The 22,018-nt window shown below is 49.1% G+C and overlaps 2 long non-coding RNA genes across 7 annotated transcripts; both read right to left on the bottom strand.

Moving 5' to 3' along the window:
• Positions 1-216: 216 nt before the first annotated feature.
• LOC108351472 (uncharacterized) lies at positions 217-21,947 on the bottom strand. Of its 6 annotated transcripts, none has more exons than XR_015625417.1 (7): positions 21,787-21,947; positions 19,564-19,657; positions 5,577-5,779; positions 3,994-4,068; positions 3,645-3,852; positions 1,732-1,801; positions 217-1,145 (listed from the first exon to the last, which is right to left on the bottom strand). It is a non-coding gene; the product is annotated as an uncharacterized LOC108351472 (long non-coding RNA). The 6 variants fall into 6 exon arrangements; XR_015625418.1 differs by having other exon boundaries at positions 3,645-3,856; XR_015625419.1 differs by lacking the exon at positions 21,787-21,947 and adding an exon at positions 21,390-21,504 and having other exon boundaries at positions 3,645-3,856.
• Positions 17,009-19,347, bottom strand: LOC148004733 (uncharacterized). The gene is made up of 3 exons (XR_015625421.1): positions 19,000-19,347; positions 18,837-18,872; positions 17,009-18,166 (listed from the first exon to the last, which is right to left on the bottom strand). It is a non-coding gene; the product is annotated as an uncharacterized LOC148004733 (long non-coding RNA).
• Positions 21,948-22,018: the final 71 nt, after the last annotated feature.

Genomic DNA, 22,018 nt, shown 5'->3' on the forward strand with positions numbered 1-22,018 from the left:
GAGAGACAGAGACAAGACTCCCCATGAGCACAGGATCCTCCCTAGAGCCATGGTGACAATTGGAGAGAGAAACGGGGACATTCTCCCCCACTGGGCCATCTTGTGTGCTCTGCGCTGGCTGCTGCGTTCCCTTCATCTTAACAGCTCTAAAATTTCAAATAGAAACGGTACGGTGAAAGCGTCAGCGGCGGGATAAATAGCCACAGCGATCCGAACTGAAGCCCTGCAAGCTTTATTCATAGCTTTAGAAGAACTCCGAAGGTTCCTAGTAGCAGCTGTTACACAAAGCTTCACACTTTAATTCTAAGGCTGCCAGAAATAGGTCTGTCAGGCCCCGAAATATCACCGCATTCCATTACTCTTAACTGTACATTACCATCATGCCTTCATTACCAGCTGGGGGGTGGGGGTGGGGACGCTCACCCCCCACCCCGCCCCCCAGGGAGCAGTCAGGAGCTGCGGCCTGTGGAGATGGTCGAGTAGGGGCCCAGCAGAGGAGACCAGCCGACTCACACTGAGGTCACAGAAGCCAGAGGGTGTTGTTATTAGCTGTAGAAGAGGGTGATGTCACTGGCTGAAGTGTGGAACACATGGGGCAGTGGAAGGAGGGACAGCCCTGCTGGGGTGGGCCACCAGATCATGAAGAACGTACATAAAGAACGAGGCCCAAAGACTCGCTGGGGGAAAGAGTGCCCGGGCCTAGTGCCTAGCAGCAAGGAGGATTCAACCAAAGGGGAATCAGGCCACAGAGCCCCAGGAAACCACAGGCACAAAGCCGACTCCTGGGGGGAGATGCTTGACCCAGGGTTGGGAGCTTAGAACCTGAAGCAATCTGCATGTTTATAATAAAACTGACACTGGGCAGTTGTCAATAATTAAGCAGGTGCTGTGATCTCCTTACACCCGCATGTCCCCGAGGCTCAAAGGGAAAGGGGCAGGCTCATCCCAAGCCCGCTGTTGCTGGGCTCTATGAAAGGGTGTGACAGATGGGCCGACGCTGGCCACCACCCAGTCACGCTTCATGCGCCGATTGGTTTTCAAAGGAGGACAGGGTTTGTGAATGGGGCCAGCTTGTTGCTTGCTGCCTTCAAATGGATCTTGCTGGTCCTGTGGGCCAGTCAGGCTCCCTTGTGAATAGGTATGGCCTGTGGGTGGTAAGCAAACCAGAGATATGACTCTCCCCATCTTGTCCCCCTCCCCATCAAGCTGAAGCTAAGGTAGGGCTGAGGGAGGAGAGGGGAGAGGTCCTCCTCCTCCCTCTCCCTCTCTCTCCCTCTCTCTCCCTCCCTCTCCCTCCCCCTCCCTCCCTCTCCCTCCCTCTCCCTCCCTCTCCCTCCCTCTCTCTCCCTCCCTCTCCCTCCCTCTCTCCCTCTCTTTTCCTCTCTCTCTCTCTCTCTCTCTCTGCTGGTGACTTTACTCCTTCATCAGTCTCCCTTGCCCCAGCTCAATGTCAGCTATGACTGTGTTCTGTCGAACATACGTTTTCCAAGTTAGACAAGATGGAGGTTTCTTTCTCCATCACAAAGAAAAATGCAAAGGTTACAGCACACAGCTAGTGTACATGTTTCTCACTGCCATCACCATCAGAAACCCAGGTCACTTGCCTTTTTTTTTTTTTTTTTTTTTTTTTTTTTGGTTCTTTTTTTCGGAGCTGGGGACCGAACCCAGGGCCTTGCGCTTCCTAGGCAAGCGCTCTACCACTGAGCCAAATCCCCAGCCCCCGTCACTTGCCTTTCTTAGTCCTTGGCATATCACACTGGGTCCAACATGGCTGCTCAAGTTCCAACGTCACATCCTGCCTCTAGGCACAAACGAAAAAGGAGACTGGACGAAGATGTCCATGGTGCGTGCCTGCCATGGAGATTTCCCTGAAGCTTAGGAGCTGGAAGCTTAAGTAGGGTCATGGCAGAGCATGTCATTAATCCCTGCCCTGGGGAGGCTGAGGCAGGAGGATCTCTGAGTTCTAGACAAACCTGGTCTACATGGTGAGTTCCAGGATAGCTAGAGTTACACAGAAAAACCCTGGAGAGAGGCGGGTAAGGAGGGATAGAAAGGGAGAGGGAAGGAGGAAGAGAGAGGAAGAGAGAGAGAGAGAGAGAGAGAGAGAGAGAGAGAGGAAGAGGAAGAGAGGGAGGGAGAAGGAAAGAGGAAAGGAGGAAGGGAGGGAGGGAAGGAGAGAGAGAGAGAGAGAGAGAGAGAGAGAGAGAGAGAGAGAGAGATATGGTTATACCTAGTTCCAAGGATAGGAAAATGTAACGTTGGTTTTCTTTTTTTTCTTTTTTCTCGGAGCTGGGGATCGAACCCAGGGCCCTGCGCTTGCTAGGCAAGCGCTCTACCACTGAGCTAAATCCCCAACCCCATAACATTGGTTTTCTATGGCTATATGGTTGGGGGGGGGGGTGTTCCCATGATTCCCATCCATTCTCCCACATCCTCGGAGAGTCTTTTGTTTTAGATGGTCATTTCCAGGATGTAACAAATGCAGAAGTGAAGGAGTGCATGGGCAAGAGGAGGCCGCCCTGCTATGAAATAAGCACCTGTCTAACATTAAAATTTTGGGGGACTCTACTTAGGGATCCCTCTTGAAATGCAATCTTCCCTGTGCTGCCCATGAAACACTTTGCAAAGCCCTGTGAGGACCTGGAGCTGACACCTGCTTCAGCCACCGCAGTGAACAGCAGTCCTTCATCCCACCTGGAGGCTCTACTCTATTAGCAGCCATGATACGGGTGGGCTAATTTGTGAGCCTATATGTAGGGTGCAATCTCAGTCCCTTCACTGCGGGTGCCATTCAGCAGAGTCTGACTTTCTGCATGGGGTAGTTGGTAGACTCCTGTTCTAGATCTCTTCCTTGCTACCAAGCTGCCAAGATAGGAGTTCCTGGGTACTTGGACTCTTCCCATTATCAGAGAGAAAACAGCGCATCCAGATCAAACTTCAGTCACTTCCAGTTCTAGCAGGCTTTGAAATGCCTAAATCTGTCATCACGAGCCTGTTCACCTCCTCAACCCTCAGAGTTCCCAGAATCCTATGGTTTTCCCTGTCTATGTCCAGGTTAATGAAGGATACCGAATTCTGCTCTGGTATCTGCACCTGAATTGATCTAGTGCCTTCTCTTGATTCTCTAAGACCAAACTCTGCCTCCTTCTATGCCCTAGATGCCTTTTCCCTCGGTGCCACGGTCCATCCCCACCAGGATCTCAGAAACCACAAGCCTGCAGGCTCTACTTCTCCCTCACTACCCTTTGGCCAGCCCCCTTTAGAAATGAAGGCAGGACCCAGCCACCCCATGGCTCCAGTGCTCATGTCTATGCCTACTCAAGATGTTCTTCTGGTGGTGGAGAAAGACAATGCCATCCATTCCACTTCCCCTCTGGTCTCTTTTCTCCTCAGCCTTCCTACCTCCCCCAATCCATGCTCTAAGCCCTACCCCCTTGCACACCCTGAAGTCTGTCCCCATACCCAGCCCTACTGCTGTGGCCCAGGCCTCACTGCTCTTCATGTGGATTCTTATGAAGAAGCCCAGCTGTCCTCAATCTCCAGCCCAAGCCCCACAGAGCTGCCAAAGGAGCCAATCTGCGAATTACATTGGTCCATGGCCCTCAGTGGCTTCTGGCTGCCACCAACCATTGTCTCTTCCTTACCATGGCACTGAAGACAGAACTACAGCTGTTGTTTCCATGCTCCTCTCAAAGGCCTTTGCACTTTGAACCTGCTGTTGTCTCTGCCAGGAGTATCCTTCTCTCCTGTCTTGCCAACATCCATCCTTCAAGTCCTATCTCTGGCATGACTTCATCGGAGAAGCTGTGTCCATGGTCCCTCATCATCCAAGCAGCAGGCTCGGTCTCTGGGCTGCCTGACACACAAGTGCATATACTGTAGTCCCTGAGTCCTCTCCAATCGGGCCCACCCCAGGAGGCACACACTTAACCATTCTCATTACTCTAGAGCTCCTGGAGAGAGGAGCCTGAATTGTGCATCTCTGCTACTAACCAAATTGTCTCTTGCTCACTTCCGGTTTCAAGATGAACTCACTGGGAAGCTGTGACCACATGGAAAAGGTTCCCCCTGGGGATTTGAAGAGAGAAGATGGAGAGAAGATGGTTCTAGGATCAAGAGAAAAGTGGGGGGAGGTGCTGAGAAAGGGTGAATGGGGGTTCGGGAGAGCAAATGAAGGAGTGCAGGTGAATCAGGTTCCTCACAGATGCAGATCAGCCCGAACAAGATCTCCATTCTCTTTCAGGTCGAGTGTGTATTTGGGGGCGGGGACAGGGAGGCAGGACTCTGTAGGACTTGGGAATCTGGATTTGTACTAGGTGCTCTCAGAGCTAACACCCCTTTATAGCAGCAGTAGGAAATCCTGGACTCAGCATGCTTCCCCGTCCTCCGGACAGGCAACTCAGTCAGTGCCAAGGACTTCTGCTTCCTGCCTCACCCCAGGGACAAGGCCCCCAAAAGGAAAGTAGATTTCACAGCAAAGGCTCATAGCCCTAAAGGAAGTTGGTATCCTTGAATGGATCCTGAAATACACAGACAGGAATGGCTGGGCAAATCTGAAATCCAAATAAAGTCTGCATTTTGGCTAGGAGTGTTGGAGCAACATTGGTTTCTCCATTTTGACAAATAGGCCGTGTCTGGGTGAGATGTTAACTTTGGGGAAGCTGGCTTAAGAGCGTCCATAAAGTCTGTTTGCTACTTTTGCTAAATTTTGTTGACTAAAATGAGAGGTCTGGAGAAAGTTCTGTTGGTAGAGTGTTTGATTCTCAGCACCACTTAAAACCTAGTGTGGTGATGCAGGCTTATAATCCCTGCACAGACTGGAGGTGGAGGTAAAGATTAGAAATTTAAGGTCAGCCAGGCAGTGACGTCCTATTCCTTTAATTCCCAGCCCTTGGAAGGCCAAAGCAGGCCCATCTCTGAGTTCAAGGCCAGCCTGAACTGAGTTCCAAGACTGCCAAGGATACACAGAGAAACCCTGTCTCAAAAAAAACAAAACAAAACAAAAAAAAAAAAAAAAAAACCCCACAGCAAACAAAAGTCAAAAGCAAGAAAATTATGACCTAAGTTTTTTTAAATATATATTAAATATAATATCTATATGCATGCCTGTTTGCCTGCATGTATGTGCATGTACCACACACATGCCTGGTACTGATGGAGACTGGAAGAAGGTGTCAGATCCCAGGGACTGGAGTTACTAATGGTTGTAAATCACCATGTGGGTGCTGAGAACCAAAACCCAGTCCTCTGTAAGAACACCAAGCACTCAATCTCAGAGCCATCTCTCCAGCCCCATGGATGGAATTCTTAGGAATCCGAAGATGATCGCATATTAATTCATCCATTCAACAGCTGTTTATTGAGCCCCTGTTAGGTACCAAGCATTGTTCTTAGAGCCTTGGATACAGCACTGTCCCAGCCAAATCCCTGCATTTCCAGACTTTAGGCTTAACAGGTCTCGACTTTAGTGACTTCTCTAACCCCACTCCACTCCACAGACCCCCTAGCTGGGCTCCTGGAAAGGAAAGTGGGAACAGGAAGGGAGGCAGGAGGCTTGAGGTGGCTCCAGATCTCACACTGATTGCATTTCTGAGTTCCCAGCGTTCTCAGCGTCAGAGAGACTCATTTATGAAAAAAGCCAAGCAACTAGAAACCAAGGTTCTTCCAGATAGGCTGAAGATTCGTGGGCGTGAGGGCGTGCTCAAAGGATGACACCGTTGCCGTCATGTGACTCGATTCAGAACAGAGGACTGGGCTGGCAGCCCCCTTCTGGTGTTGGCTGTCAAAAAGGAGTAGAAAATTGAGGCAAACAAACATTCGGGGCTCACCCAGCACCCCAGCATGGGCGAGCTTCAATTTGACAGTCAATTTATAATAATTCCAAGTTCAAGGTCAGGATCTAACCCAAAGCCACAGGAAAGGGAGGATGCCATAGTCCGTCCCCACCCCCAACCCCACGTCCCTGAAACACACTGAGTCCAGCACACAGGCAGGTTTGGCTCAGAAGGGCTTGGTAGCTGTGGTCTCTTTGGTCTGCACTACCACCTAGGCACCAAAACCCAAAGCAGTATCCTAAGAGGGGCCCCCAGCACAAGGCTTGCAGGGCTTCAGCCTTGGGAGGGAAAGTTGCTCAATCGTGAGGAATGTGATGTTAAAGCTGAAGCCAGAGGATGCATGAAAGATGACAACTGGGCCTCTGAGGGACTGCAGGGGAACCGACTGCAGACCTCAGTTGATGGCAGCTCTTAGATGAGCCCACAGACAGCAGAAGATGTTCGTTCGCACAGCTTGCTGCTGCCACTGAACCAGGACTTGGCTCCTGCCTCAGGCTCAGGGACCCAAGCAGGAACCTCCCACTGAGAACTCAGGCAGCAGATTGCTGTGGCTTCAAACTAACCGTCTATCTCAAGCACGCGGGGTGGTTTTGAACATAGTAGGTGCACAATAAACCGTTTTGAATGATCTAATGGCTCTCCACCTCAGTTTCCTCCTATGTACCGGAAGGGTTTGATCTCCGGGCTCCTAGCAACTCTGAAATTATGGGATGCTGCGATTAAATTCATGTTGTAAGGCTGTGGTTTTGCTTTTAGTTTTTCAGGGACATTTTTAGTGCTACCCTTTATGATGTGCCAGGAGTGAATTTGACACCAGATGGCTTTTTTTTTTTTTTTTTTAATAAGAAAGAAGACAAAGGGAGGGAGAAGAATATTTTCCAACTGGCAATGCTGACAGCATTTTGGAAGAAAATCCAGAGAGGCAAGGAGGAGCTGTTTTAGCTTGGTTCTTCCTTCCTGCACTCTGCTTCCCTAGTTTTCAACAGAAAGAGGGTGAATCGTGCTGGAGCTTTTTATGGATGAGGCCCAGGGAACTTCATCATGCCCAGCCTCGTCCTCTTCAGAGAGATGGCCTCCGAGCTCAGGGTCATGGATTCCGGCTACAGGCAGGATTCTGGCTAACGGTTGATTCTGGTGTTCATTGCAACAACAGGCGCCTGGCACACTCCGGGCTTGATATGTCTGGGAAGCATTCAAGAAAAGAAACAGCCAAAGTGGCAGAAACTCTTCTGGAATTCCTCCCTCTCGCGGTGGGGAGCAGGGGGTTGGTCCTTGCTCAAAATGGCCCCTAGCTCAGTTATTAAAGTGTTGTAGCACAGAAGCAGGAAATTCCTAGAATAAGATCTGGCAGTGTGCATGGTGGGTAGATGGATGGATCCAGAGTCAGCTTGGCCGTATACAGTGTGGATAGACGGAGGATCCAGAGTCAACCTGGCCGTGGATAGATGAAGGATGCAGAATCGGTCTGCTCTGGTTCCACTGACTTTGCTGTGGCTCCACTGGTTATTGGTTGTTCCAGTAGTACAAGAGAGCTCTACCTCCGTGTGCCTGTCCTGCTTAGGGTTTTTATTGCTATGATGAAACAACCATGACCAAAAGCAAGCTGAGAAGGACAGAATCTATTTTGTTCACAATGCCACGTTACTTCATCAGGGCAGGAACCTGGAAACTAGAACCAATGCAGAGGCCATGGCGGGGTGCTGCTAACTGACTTGTTTACAGTTTCAGATGGCTAGTCTGTGACTATCATGGCAGGGAACATAGGGACAGACAGGTAGGGATGGTGCTGGAATGTGCAAGCTAAGAGCTTACACCGTGGCAGCAAGAAGCAGGCGAGAGAACATGAATAGGCCTGGTGTGGGCCTTTGAGATCTGGAAGCCTACCCCTAGTAAAGTAAGCACTGCCCCCCACAAGGCCACACCTCCTAATCCTTCGTAAACATACAGTCCACCAACTGGAAACCAAACATTCAAATATATGAACCTGTGGGATCCGTCCTTCTTCAAACCGCCACAGTCCCTTAGCTGCCTCAACTATAAATTGAAACAATTGAAAATCTCACCTCAGAAAACTGTTGTCTGAATTGAATAGGAAAATACAAGTGTTGGACTCAACACAAAAGTCACAATGTCTTCCTGTTCAGCGACAGGAGCACCTAAAATCTGGACCTTGTGAGGGGAAGACCCTCAAACTGTCTGATTTTGATGAAACCCACTATCACCTTTGAGAAAGAGAGTGTGCCTAGTTGGCCCATCCCTACACATCCCTAGCGGACTGGAAGAAAGATACACAGGGTGAGCAGAAATCACATGATGGACTTCTCTAGTCCACCAAAAGGATCCAGCAGAGGAAAGGAGTTGGAAGGATTGCAGGCAGCTGGCTGGTGGCTGGCTGGCAGGTTGTACCAATGCAGTAGACAGTAGATATCTGTCATAGACAGCATGCAATGACCACCGGCGGTCTACAGCTCAGCACAGGGTTTGCATACCCTCAGACATCAGGAACTGAGGAGGGTCTTGACCTGCTCATTCTTCTGCCTCCACTTCTGAAGTGTTGGGATTATTGGTAGGAACCATCACACATGGGTGACAAATTGTCTTCTGTCCCTGCCATGGGATCTTGACTAGAAAGCTTATTTTTAGTGTGTATGTGTGTGAGCATGTGTGCGAAAGCCTGTGAGTGTGTGAATATGTGTGCGAGAGTTTGGTGTGATGGCGTGTGGAAGTCAGAGGATGACTTCCAGGGGTCAGTCCCCTCTTTTTTCTACCATGTGGGTCTTTTTTTTTTTTTTTTTGAGCTGGGGACCGAACCCAGGGCCTTGCGTTTGCTAGGCAAGCGCTCTACCACTGAGCTAAATCCCCAACCCCTTGGGGGATTGTCTTAAATAAGGCTTTGCTGCTGTGAACAGACACCATGACCATGGCAAGTCTTTAAAAGGACAACATTTAATTGGTGCTGACTTACAGGTTCAGAAGTTCAGTCCATTATCATCAAGGCAGGAACATGGCAGCATCCAGGCAGGCATGGTACAGGAGGAGCTGAGAGTTCTACATCTTCATCTGAAGGCTGCTAGTGGAAGCCAGTCTTCCAGGCAGCTAGGATGAGGGTCTTAAAGCCAATAGTGACACACCTACTCTAACAAGGCCACACCTTCAAATAGTTCCACTCCCAGGGCCAAACATATCCGAACCATCACAGGGATGAAACTCAGGTGGGTCTGGCTTGGCAGAAGTCACCCACTGAGCGGGCTCATCAGCCCTAGAAAGCTTCTCAAAGCAGCTCCTGCCTTTAAGTCACAGTGTCTACATTACACAAATAGCAGGAGAAGCTGGAGAAGAAAACTTTCACAAGTGCTGTGTGGCTAGATGGATGGGAAGGTAGGGCAGGCCGGAGGAAGCTAGTGCTTAGGGCACAGAGACAGATCATCTCCTAACCCCAAGTACCACCTCCCTTCAGCACTCTGGCTGCTCTTCCTCCTCCTCATACTCCATTCAAACTTTTCAGCCCCAAGAAAGTCTGGGCACCTAAGTTCCCAATTGATCTATCACAGAGAGGCAATGCTTAAGGAAGGCCTGGGAGCTAGACTTTCCAGTGCTGTCAGACTTGGCTTGCAGGAGCTTCCACGGCAGACCCCTCCGTATCTTTTCCCCTTCCTGAATGACTACTGGACTCCAACTGCCCTAGGCAGGACCAAGCCAGCTGCTTCCTGAAATGTCTTCTGTAGTCTTTGTGTGGTTCTTTTTGAGCTAGTATTTCCATTTTGGATCTCCTCAGAGGGACTTTCTGACAACCATCTATCAAAATCAAGCATCCAGGACTGGGCATGTGGCTCAGTTGGTAGAATGCTTGCCTCCTATTCGCAAAGTAAAACCGGATGTGGTGGCTTGTGCCTGTAATTCCAACACTCAGGAGGGCAGAGACAGAAAGAGCTAAGGAATCCTCAACTACATAGAATGTTTGAGGCTAGCCTAGGCTACGCAGGACCCTATTTTAAAGCTAGCAAATTAATTATACCATAATATGTGCGAAATTGTATCAGGATGATCATGTGTTCAAGGCCAGCCTGAGCTACATAGTAAGACCCTGTCTGAAATAAAATGGAATAAGAAAGAAGGGGAGAAATGAGAAGGAGAAATAAATAAATAAGCTAACTAGAGGTACCTGCCATTATCTTACCCTGCTTACATCATATTCATGCGCCCACTGCACACAGACTGAGTGCTCCTCATTATTCTGTATCACCGTCCTAACCTATTTTGGGGTGTCTGCATGGCGGTGTTTGCTTACTGAGTGATGCCTCTTTCTCCCTGGGATGGTCCCTTTCTCTCTAGCATTTTTAGACCATTCTTTTCCGGTTGGGGTAAGGCTCAAATGTGTAGACTTCCTGAAGATTTGTTTAAAGAGCATCTGGAGTGTCAGGAAATCCAGCCACATCCAGCATAATCAGGGGACTTCCTGTGTCCCTGTTCCCAGCCAATATTCATACAGGAGATAGGAAGATCTGTCAGAGACATGAAACCAGAGAAAAAGAAGCAGAACCAAAAACTGAAAGCTAGCATCCTGAACCAGATCAGAAGTCCCCAGTACACATACAAGCCAGTGCTCACATTCCACATCTAGGACTCTGGGCAAGTATGTGCGTGTGGGTGTATGTGCACGTATGTGTCTGTATGTGTATGATTGTGTATATGTGTGTTGCATGTGTGCATGTGTATGTGTTACATGTGTGTATGTGTGCCCATGTGTGCATGTGTATGCATGTGTGTTGCATGTGTGTATGTACACATGTGTGTGCATGTGAGCGCATATATGTGTGGATGTGCTCAGGTATTCGTGTGTGTGTATGCGTGTAAGTATGAAAGTATGTATAAGTACATGTGTGTGCATGTGTATGTGTGTGTATATATGTGTGTACATGTGCATGTGTGTGCATGTGAGAGCATATATGTGTGCTTGCCCTCATGTGCTTACATGTGTACATATGTGTAAGTGTGAAAGTATGTATAAGTGTGTGTGTGTGTGTGTGTGTGTATGTACGCTTATGTATGTGTGCTTGTATTTCAGGATGAAACATAGGGCCTTGAACACATTTGGTAGGGGTCTACCACTGATCCCTGAGCACGTAGACAGCTTATAACATGCAAGCAGGGGAGGAAACTAACAGGTCTTCTGAGAAAAGGAACTGAGCCAGAGAACAGTGGCTCCTGAGACTGCTAACCTAACAGGCCTTCCCAGGGACAGTCCCCAGCACTGGGGTGCTGAGCCATGACCCTGCATGTGTAACTTCAGCTTCCACCCAGCTCTTGGTCTCCTCTCAGAGATTAATGGGCAGCTAAAGAAAGTCTTCATGGGATAGAAAACATGAAATCCAAGGAGACAAGGAACTAAAGGAAAAAATGTCATAGCTCGGGTGTGGGGAGGAAGGTGGGGGGGAGAGAGAGAGAGAGAGAGAGAGAGAGAGAGAGAGAGAGAGAGAGAGAGAGAGCGCATGATTCCAAATAACATGAAACTATTTTTAAATAGGAAGAAAAGGATAGCCAGTGAGTATGAAAGCACTGATTCATATATATATATATATATGATCAATCTGCCTTTGCCAACAGGGATTAAAATTATGTGCCACCTGAGACCCTGTTTTGAAAGACAAAAGAAAAACGAGAGGGCTAATAAGTCAGCTCAGAGGGAAAGTATAAGTACTGCCCAGTAAACACATGAGTAAAATTTGAAAGTATAGGATTGAACAGAGGAAAACAGTAATGGAAGACATTTAAATAAATAACAAGTACATTGTGGAACAGAGGGTCTTTCATGAGGATGGGTCACATGTCACATGGCGGTAGGGACAGGGGGGCTGGCTCATGGAAGACCAAACTGCAGAGGCCAATCCTAGAGTTTCTGTTCAGTAAGTATGGGCTTTGGGCCAGAGTTTTGTTTTAATAAGTTCCATTACAGGAGGACTTTGAGGGGGGGGACAACACATACGAGTAAGTTAGGACAATACGTGTGTGTGTGTGTGTGTGTGTGTGCGTGTGTGTGTGTGTGTGTGTGCGTGCATGCTCGTGCGTGAGAGAGAGAGAGAGAGAGAGAGAGAGAGAGAGAGAGAGAGATAATATTCTCCCTGGTCCTGGGAATATTCTCAGTCACCAGACTTAGCAGTAAATGCCTCTACCCGCTGGGCATCTCAGTGGCCCTAGTTTGTATCTCTAGAGCATTTCCACAGCCTTCTGGATGCCATGAGCCTGAGGACACAGGTAGAGCGTGATTTTAGATGGAAAAGAGCTCCCAAAGTCAAGGCAGTGAATGAAGAAACGGGCTGTGCCAGCCAAGCAGTGTGCACACACCTTTAGTCCCCACACTCAGGAGGCAGAGGCAGGCGGATCTCTGTGTGCTCAAGGGCAGTGTGGCCTACGGATCAAGTTCCAGAACAGCGGGGCTACATACAGAAACCCAGTCTTGAAAAACCAAAATAAATAAATAAAAAATTTAAAAAGGAAAAAATGGACTGTGTTGTTGGCATTTCAATATACTAGATAGAAAAAATTTATTCAGAAGGCAGAGATGAATCTCTGAGTTTTCGGCTAGCCTGGTTTACATAGCAAGTTCTAGGACAGCCAGCGCTACCTAATAAAACCCTGTCTCAAAGGAAAAAAATACCTTAAAAGGGGACTAAAAAGGAGGTGAATCAATTAATTCAATGTCTCAAAAATAAGGAAATAGCAAAAACTTCTCAACTGCTAGAAGCAGAGAAATAAAGGAACAATGTCTTCAAAATTCTGAAGGAAAGTAATTTTCAACTTAAAATTCCTTACCCAGCCAAAACTATCAATCAAGTACAAGAGTGAAAATTTAAATATGCAAAAATAATATTTAAATATTTAAACTGTGCAAAAGTCTTACATTTAAAAAAAAATGTTACCTCTTAGGCAGTCTTTTTCAGGGAGCTATGGGAGGATTTGCTTCATTAAAACAAGAGACTAAAACAAGAAACCAAAGGAAACCCCTAGTCCAGGAAGGAGAGGAACCGTGGACATAGCTGTGTACAGTGGGCATTTGCTAAGTTATTCGTGAGGCCTCTTGTTCCAAGAGAACTCAGAATTGTTTACTCCTGGCAATGAGACATCTACAAAGGCAGTTTGTACCCCGGACCTCCTAAACACATCCAGAAAAAAATTACCAGAATGGAGTATCCCAGGACACATGACTGTGAGGAAAGGAAAAGATGATAAAATTCTGACAGCCTTAGCCATATACAAAACTGTACTGAGGGCATTTTGCAGAGCTATGGAAGGGTGTGGGAAGACAGAGCCAGCAAGTCAAAGAAACAGAGCAAGTACGAAATGAGACATCTGGCTGAAAAAAAAAATTAAAATGAAAGCAGTTGTAATAAGAAGGAGATGTAAACAGAGCAGACAACAAAAAGTCATGTTGGAAAGGGATATAACCAGAGCCCTGGCCTCAGAACCAACAATATTTACAGAGTTCATGATGTCATCGTGATGACGTCATAAAGGGATGGACACAGAGAAAGCAGCGCTAGCAGAAACCCTCTACCAAAACAAGAAGGGAACAAATTATAGAGATGACGCCAAAATGTCAGGAGATAGACTATTCGGAAACAGCTAAGAGATGAGAGAGAGGGTGGTCCCCAGCGACTAGGGAGAAAAGCCAGGGGGATTTCTGATTCTGTCAGAAGCCTTTTGGCACTATTTGATGTTTAAGCTGTGAGCATGTTATTTTGATAAGATAAATATTAATTTTTGTAAGGCGGCTAGAGTGCTGACATCACTCCCTGCCATATGCCTGCAGAACTCCGTGTACTTGGGCTGTCCCCGCTATCCTCCAGGCTGGCCACTGTTCCTCAATTTACCCCTCTGTCTCCAATGCAGTTTCGCCATTTCCTCCTGTTCACCTGCGTCTGAACTTACTCAAGTTCCCATGCCTCGGGGCTTCGAGCTCCAAAGTCTACCTTCCCCCCACTCCACACTCAGTCCAGCTGATGGACTCCGCTTTCTCTTTCATGCCTCAGGCAATATTTCATTCCTCACCTTCGCTTTTTCTCTAATCTCTTCTTAGCGGCCTACACCTGTAGCCCTTATCTCAGCACAGGATTGTAATTGCCCCCAATTTCCATCTGCCATTGATCGCAGAGTGTAAAAGAGGCAAAATCTCTTGGAGGCCTACTGCACCGTGGAGTCCCGGATAGATGCATGTGTCATTTTTACTGATAGACATTTGTGGGACTGGGGATTTAGCTCAGTGGCAAGGCCCTGGGTTTGGTTCGGTTCTCAGCTCCGGAAAACACACACACACACACACACACACACACACACACACACACACACACACACACACACACACACACACACACTCGAGTGAGTGAATGAATGAATGATTCCCGAATGACTTCCCTCTCACCATGGATATCGAGAGTGCTGGTCTCCGCACAGCGTTCCCCTGTCCACTGGCTTCCTTCCTCTCCAGGAACAATTTACTCCTGAGGCAGTAGGCGGTGTTCAAGTCCCAAGCTAGCCATTCCTGTCTAGCCATCCAACCCTTCCCGGAAGCCAGGGACACTTCCTGTGACCTGGGTCAACTCCAGGGCAGGGTTTTTCTAAGTTTACACTAAATCAAAGTAAGTTGCTTGTTATCTGTCTACCCATTTTGGAAGGAAACCGACCGATCGATCCTCTCAGCTTCCTGGTCCCCTACCCTAAGACAGCTTTCAGAGGCCTCCAACCAGGCTTAACAGGGTTACTGATTTAGACAAGGACAATCTTGGCTTTCGCTAAGTATCTGACTTTAACCAGTCTTCTCACTTCCCTGCGCATTTTGCAGGCCAAGGGCCTAGATTCCAGTCCTTTCAGAAGGCGTGCCCTCCTGACTCCCACCCAACCACGGCTGGGGTACAGAGAGGCTTACAGGTGGTTAGCAAACAACAAATTCGCAGCAGGCTCAAGGAGAGTAAATATGCCCCTGTTGGCCGGCCAGAGGCCAGACCGAAGCTGGCCTTTGGGAGCTCGGGGGAGGAGGGGCCAGAATCTGCAGCACTGTAGGGCGTCAAGGCCGCCTGCTAGGTTAGGGGCTTCCTGCTTTCCCACCCACACTGCACCGCGTGACCTCAAAGAGCCGCCCAGGCTTTGGAATGCAGCGACAGCCAGGGAGCAGCCTGGAGGGAGGGAGAGGTGCGCCTGGTTGGAAGGGAGGGGGTGGGGCACAGAAGGGGCCCCGGCTGTCCTTTCCTTATTCCGCAAGCCAAGAGCAGCTAGGGAGAGGGTTTGGTTTGGTCCAGGGAACCTGTAAACACTGGACTCCAGGAAACTTGATCTGCTCCTGTGGCTTCCTTATTTAGGATCAGGCTAGGTCCCCAATTGCTGGGGCCTAGCTCCAGTGGTCTCCCAGAACCTGGGAGGGGAGGAGCCGCTTTTGCTCCTGGTGGGTGCAGATCAGCGGAGGGGAGTAGGAGTCAGTCCCCCAAATAATCCAGCATTTAGTTCACACTACTCCCTCTGCCCCAATCCGGAACGTAGTGTGTTAGAGCGGCAGGTCTGCCCTGCCCTGGCTTTCCTCAGTGTATGCACCCTATCTGAAAGCTTGGGCAAAGCTGTTAGCTTGAGTGTAGATATGGAAATTCAATGTAGATCTGATTCTGGGGCCTCGGTGGCCCGCAGGGTGTTGGCTTGCTCAGTTATGGGGCTATGGGGTCTTCGTGTCCTGGGTGTGAATGCAGCTGCCCTGATTCAGGGCTCAAAGCAGGGAAGCCAGTCTGAGAGGATGAGTAGAAAACAAGAAAGTCACAGGATGGTCACAGGCTGCTGTGGGCCATCACCTAAGTCACACTGGTACCTGGGAGGATTTGAGGAGGAGTAGCCCCCTGAACCTTAATCTAAGGTGAGGCGGTACCACAAAGACAGGGACATCCAGGCAGACAGAAAGGTCCCTGGGTTCTTCCTTACAGCCGCAAAGTGCAGGGAATGGAGGTGGGGAGTGGGGTGAAGCCAGATGTGGGGACCTTGGGTACTCAGTCAAGACCTTGAGCTTCCTCTTGGAAGCTGTGGGCGAGCTGCTGCATCCTTCCACATAGACAGCAGACAGCGTCAGATTTGCATGTAGGAGCAGGATGAGGCACTTGCTGCCAGCCTGGTGACAGAACAGCCCTGTGACTGGAGAGGAAAGGGAGGAGCCACTAGTGTATAGCCACTCGCTATAGGTGGTGTGGATGGACTCGGGGAGGTGGTGACTTCAGGTCTCTGGGGTGAGGGGCCTGGACTGAGGAGTGATTTTACTAGTGGTGATTCAGACTCCATACTTCACCTGTTTTCTTACTGAATCTTTACAACCAGCCACGAAGGAGGCTGTTATATTTACCGGAATATACGTCCACAGACAAGTGAGCGGTGGGGCTGGGTGACGGCCCCCATCACCTTGCAGAATTCATCCATCTGAAGGTCTGGGCAGGTTCCCAGTCAGCACCAAAAAGAAGCTATGCTCCCTACACCAGCTCCTTCCTCCTCCCTCATCCCCAGTGTCTGGTGCTCCCAACCTCTCTCCCTGTCACTGGTCTCCCTCCTTCTATCGTACTTCCGCACAAGCGCACAAGCCTCGTGACAGGACACAGGGCTGTGCAGCCCTGGTGCTGAGAGCTCACCAATGGTACAAAACAGAATGGGGACTTGGGAACAACGAGACGACAACAAAAAGTACAAGGCTGTGGACTGTTTCTATTGTTAAAATAATAAAGGCCAGTCCTGGTGACACAGCTTTAACCCCAGAACTAGGAGGCAGAGGCAGGAGGATCTCTGTAGCTGAACCAATTCAAACGTATCCATGACTAGCTTACAAATGAACGAGAGATTCAGACTATGGTTATTTTATTTGGCTTTGACAATTACTGGGGGTCACCCCTAATTTACTTTTCTAACTGCTGGCCTGGCTACCTGGTAAGCAGTGTACCCCAAATACTTGCTGTTTCTCCTGGCCATCTCCCTTCATGTTGGCCCCCTCCTCTCTCCCACTCCTGCTCCTTCTCCTCTTCCTCTCCCCCAGCCCCGCCCCCCGCCACATCTCTGCTTCCCCCCAACCAGGGAACTCAAAATCTGTCTACCTCTAATCCCTCCAAGTCATTACCATTTTTATCCAACCAATAGCTTTAAAGAACACGGTTTGCACAAGCTGGTAAACGTGAGAATTTATTGGTAGGCAACCAGAGGCCTTCGGGTACAGAATTCAGCATTACAACACACAGCAACAGGCTAAACCTCAACAGATCTCTGTGAGGTTGAGGTCAGCCAGGACTACTTAGTAAGACTGTCTCAAAAATCAAACAAAAACATAAAGTAATAACAAAGATGGGATTAGGAGACAGGCCGGTAGGTAGAGTGTTTCCCTAGCATGTACAAAGCCCTGGTTTTCATAATTCCCAGTCCCACATAAACTGTGTGTGTTGGTACTACATCTAGAATCCCAAAATTAGGGGGATGGAAATAGAAGATTCAGGGTCTTCCATGGCTGGGGAGATGGCTCAGCAGCTAAGTATGAGGAACTGAGTTCCCACCTCAGAGTTCATGTAAAAGTTAGATTTAGCTCAGTGGTAGAGCGCTTGCCTAGCGCGCGCGCGCACACACACACACACACACACACACAGACAGACAGTCAGACAGACAGACAGACAGACAGACACTGGAATGCCAGGCATTCAAGAACATCTTGGGCAAGGCCCTGGGTTCAGTCCCCAGCTCCGAGAAAAAAAAAAAAGAAAGAAAGAAAAGTTAGATGTGTTGGAAGGAGAAGGGACGAGAAGGGGAGCAGAGACAGGCTGATCCCTGGAGCAACTAGACAGCCTAGCCAAACTGTTTTGCTCCAGGTCCAATACAAGACCCTGTCTCAAATAATAAAATAATAAGGTGGTTAGGTGGTTGAGAAAGACACCTGATATTGACCTTCTGGCTTCCACAAGCACACATACAAGTGCACACACTCAAAGGAATACATACATAACACACACACACACACAGAGAGAGAGAGAGAGAGAGAGAGAGACAGACAGACAGACAGACAGACAGACAGACAGACAGACACTGGAATGCCAGGCATTCAAGAACATCTTGGGCTACCCTTTTGAGTTGGAGGACAATCTAGAATACAAGAGATCCTGTCTAAAATATTTTTTTTCTGTTTTTAAATATAACATTTCCGGGCTGGAAAGATAGGTCAGTGGTTAAGAACACTTGACTGTTCTTCCAGAGGTTGTGAGTTCAATTCCCAGCAACTACATAGCAGCTCATGATCCGGTGCTCTCTTACGGTGTTTATGCACACAGGCAGACAAAAAGCACCTGCATAAATAAACAAACTAACTAACTAACAAATACAACATTTCCGTGACTTCAGAGAGGACCGTGAAAGGTCTCTGTTGGCCTGCCCTGTGCACGTTCTTTACAGGACGTGGTAAGCATGCAGGTCAAGAGGAAGCTCCTCTAGTCCTGTTCAGTTCTGTTTCCCTCTGCCCAGTCTTGGCCCAGGGACACCCGTATGACCTCAATCTCCACAGAAGACAAGGCAGTCACTCTGTGAGTTTTCCCATCCCCATTCCAGTGTTGGGGGGAAGTTGCTGTTTCCAATCTGCTTCTCAACATGCCAGTCACACAATCAGGGATGGTGAATGGAGCAGTAATCTGAGGAGAGTCAACAGGCTAAAGGGTTGGGCTCCACTTATCACTCAAAATAATTGTGTGTGTGGGGGGGGGGGTTGGCCTGCATGCCTGCTTGTGCATCACATGCATGCAGTGGCCTGAAGACCAGAAAAGGCCACTGGACCCCTGGAACTGGAGTTAGGGATGGTTATGATCCATCCATACATGTATGCTGGGAATCAAACCCTGGTCCTCTGCAAGAACAAGGGCTCTTAGCTGCTGAGCCATCTCTCCAGCCCCAACTTGTCACTCTTGAGCTAAGTTAAAGCTACATCTGGGGGTTGGGGATTTAGCTCAGTGGTAGAGCGCTTACCTAGCAAGCGCAAGGCCCTGGGTTCGGTCCCCAGCTCTGAAAAAAAAAAAAAAAAAAGCTACATCTGGGTATCTGGCCCAGAGTTTTCAGGCAGGAGATCATTTATAAGTCTGTTAGACAAAAGTCAGAATGGCCTTGCCTCCCTCCTCCCTTACCATCCTACCTTATAAAAGAGCGCCATCACTGAAACCTTAGAGGGCTTTCCTAGTAGAGATGAACAGAAGGGTGCCCAAACTGTCTTTGTCTGGGCTTGGGAGATCCAGTGGGGCTACCTACCCATGGGCAGAAGAGTCCTGATTGGCCTCTCAGAGGCCTTCCCTCTTGCCCTTCTTACTCCTCCTTTTCTTTCTCCTCCTCTCTTCCCATCCCTGCTTGTTCCTATTTGTTCACACTCTGTCTTTTTTCCCCCTTGGGTTCCTCTGAGTGTGTGCACACAAACTTCCCTTGGCTTCAAGCAAGCAGTGTCCAAGGGTCCCCCCGCTCTGCATCCTTCAGAGATGCCCGGAGCTCTCTGCACATAGGAGAGGTGGGTGATGACATCATTTAGAGAGCATCTTGTAAAAAGAAATAGAAGCCATGGATAAAACGTACCTGTAATTCCAGGACTCGGGGGAGCTGAGGCAGGAGGATCAAAGTAGGCTCAGGGTACCATGGGCTGTGTGGCAATGCCTGACTTTAAAACACAAAAGCCAGAAGAGCAGAAGAGAACACAAGCAGTGGAACATACCCAACCGTGTGTACACCCAAGGATGAGTGCAAGCCTCGTTCAACACTGTTGTCTCACGGCACACAGTTCATCTCTGGCTATGAGCCACTGCACCCTGCACGGAAGAACACCGAGACACAGTCACTACGTGTTGGGCAAATATACAAAGACCTCTCGTTCTGTCTGGTTATACACAAGACACAAGAGATCCAATAATGGACTGGACAGTGCCCAGTCTCCAGGGGCCTTCTAAATTGGCAGGCAGTTCCTAGATAAGCATGTAGAAGGACTGGAGCTCATGCCGGGCCTGCCTCAGTTTCCCCACTGCTGCTGCAGCTTCATGAGCTGAGACCTCAGATGAATCAACCCTTTCCAGACCATCCTCTCGAAGATGAACATATCTATTCTGTCAACCAATGAAACGAAAAATCAAACGAATCAGGTTGTGTGTGTGTGTGTGTGTGTGTGTGTGTGTGTGTGTGTAAGTACTCTGTAAATATTAGAGGGGAGAAAGTATCTGTGGAGGAGGAAATGAGCAGGAGAGCAGTGTCATCCAACAGACAGGAGAGCAGGCCTCAGCGTAGAACCGCCTAGCAGGAGCGCAGGGTCAAAGTCCAACAAGGTCCCTTAGCAACCAGCTGAGACTCTCCTTACCGATCAAATCCCATTGTTTCAACGGTGGGAGGCAAATATGTCAGAACTCCCCCAGCTTCCTTTCTGTTAATGAATTAGAATCTACCCAGACTCAGGGTTTGAGGTTATATAAGCATCATTCAGATCCTCTGTAACAGTCACATTCATTTTGGAAAAACAGGGTTTTCATTAAAATGGTGTTATGTAAAGAAGTATTTTTTGTGTGTGTAGGAATGGGCAAGCATGCGCACTTGTAGGGAACACAGGATATATACATATCATGATAGTACCTTGTAGGTTCTGACCTGCTTGGACAAGATGAAAAGAGAAATGTCCAGTGATGAGAATGAGAACCAGAGTAAGAAGGCCACCACCGGCTGCCCCCATTCCCCAGGAACTAAGGTCTCCTCCTTCTTTTTTTTTTTTTTTTTTTTTTTGGTTCTTTTTTTTTTCGGAGCTGGGGACCGAACCCAGGGCCTTGCGCTTCCTAGGTAAGCGCTCTACCACTGAGCTAAATCCCCAGCCCCAGGTCTCCTCCTTCTTAACTAGGGAAGCTCCCTTGAATCATAGTAACTCATGATAGCAATCTGAATGACCTGGGCAGATCCCTTTCTCCCAAGGCACTTCACCAGAGGACAGATCACCAAAAAGCATTTGAAAGGAGGAATGGAATAGCTCAGCCAGTAAGAGAACTTCCCACCAAAGTTTGATTCCCAAAGCCCACTGTGGATGGATAGAAGAGACCTCCTCTAGTGGCTGCAGCAAATACACAACATACCATTAAAAAAACCAAACCAAAACAAAACAAAAAACCGATAGAGTTGAAAACGCTCCTTTGGAGCTGCTACTCCTAGCAGACAAGTGGAGAAACCCTGAGCAGTTTGGGAGTTCAAACCTGGGCCTGGGCCTGGGCCTGAAGAATGAGGGAGGGCTCTCTGGGTCCATTAGGCACCTCTATCCTCCTCAAACTGAGGATGGAACTGTGAGTATGGTGGTGGGGAGCTGGGCTAGGAGGATGGATGGATGTCTGAGTGGGAGCGGCTGGCACCTAAGGTGGCCTTACAAGTAAAATGTCATTTTAGTGTGGTCACCCGGTCCCGAGGTCAGTTCCCTTCCTTACACTCTGGAGTCTCGGCTCCGCCCCTACACACTCCTTTCCAGGTATATATTAGCGGTATTCTTATATAAGGCACTGGGCTCTAAGCAGAAAATACCGTAACTGCCTCGAACCCAATTTGGCTTCTCCATCTTCGCAGGTTTCATAGGGCGGAACCATTGAGCCTTCTCCGAGTAAAGCATCGGAAACACAAACACCCCAGCACCCAGCACGGAAACCGGAGCTTTGGAGTGGCTTTTAAGTAGTTGGGAAGGGGGTGTGGCCGAGAGGACCAAGAGGCCGCAGCCCAGCAAGCGGGGAGTGGCTCGGGGGCGTGGCCGTGGCGACTGGAATGTTGTTGGGTCCTTGCACCGCATAGTAAGGAGGGGCCACGCCCCCTTCTGCGAGAGGGCCAATCGGAGTGCCGGAGCGGTTTCAAGTCTCCCCGGCCAGCCTGCCCGCCCGCCACCCCACCCCCCTCGGGGATTCGCTTTTTCCGTAAGAAAATAGCAAACCTCTGCAAGGTACGCAGCCCCAGCCGCTCGCAGGTGGAGGGTCCCGGGGCCTAGGACGCTGGGCCGGAGCGGGACGCGCCGGCAGGCGGTGGAGAGGCCGGTCCAAGATCTGGGAGGAGCGCGGGGGTGGGCGCTGCAGCCGCGGGTTGTTTATCTGGAGTACGGAGGGGAGGGGGGAGCCTGGAAACCGCCCCGTGTCCCATTTCCTCCTCTTGTTTTCGCTCCGGATTCT

Source organism: Rattus norvegicus, chromosome 7 (genome assembly GCF_021556685.1).
Source record: "Rattus norvegicus strain SHRSP/BbbUtx chromosome 7, alternate assembly SHRSP_T2T, whole genome shotgun sequence".
NCBI lineage: Eukaryota > Metazoa > Chordata > Mammalia > Rodentia > Muridae > Rattus > Rattus norvegicus.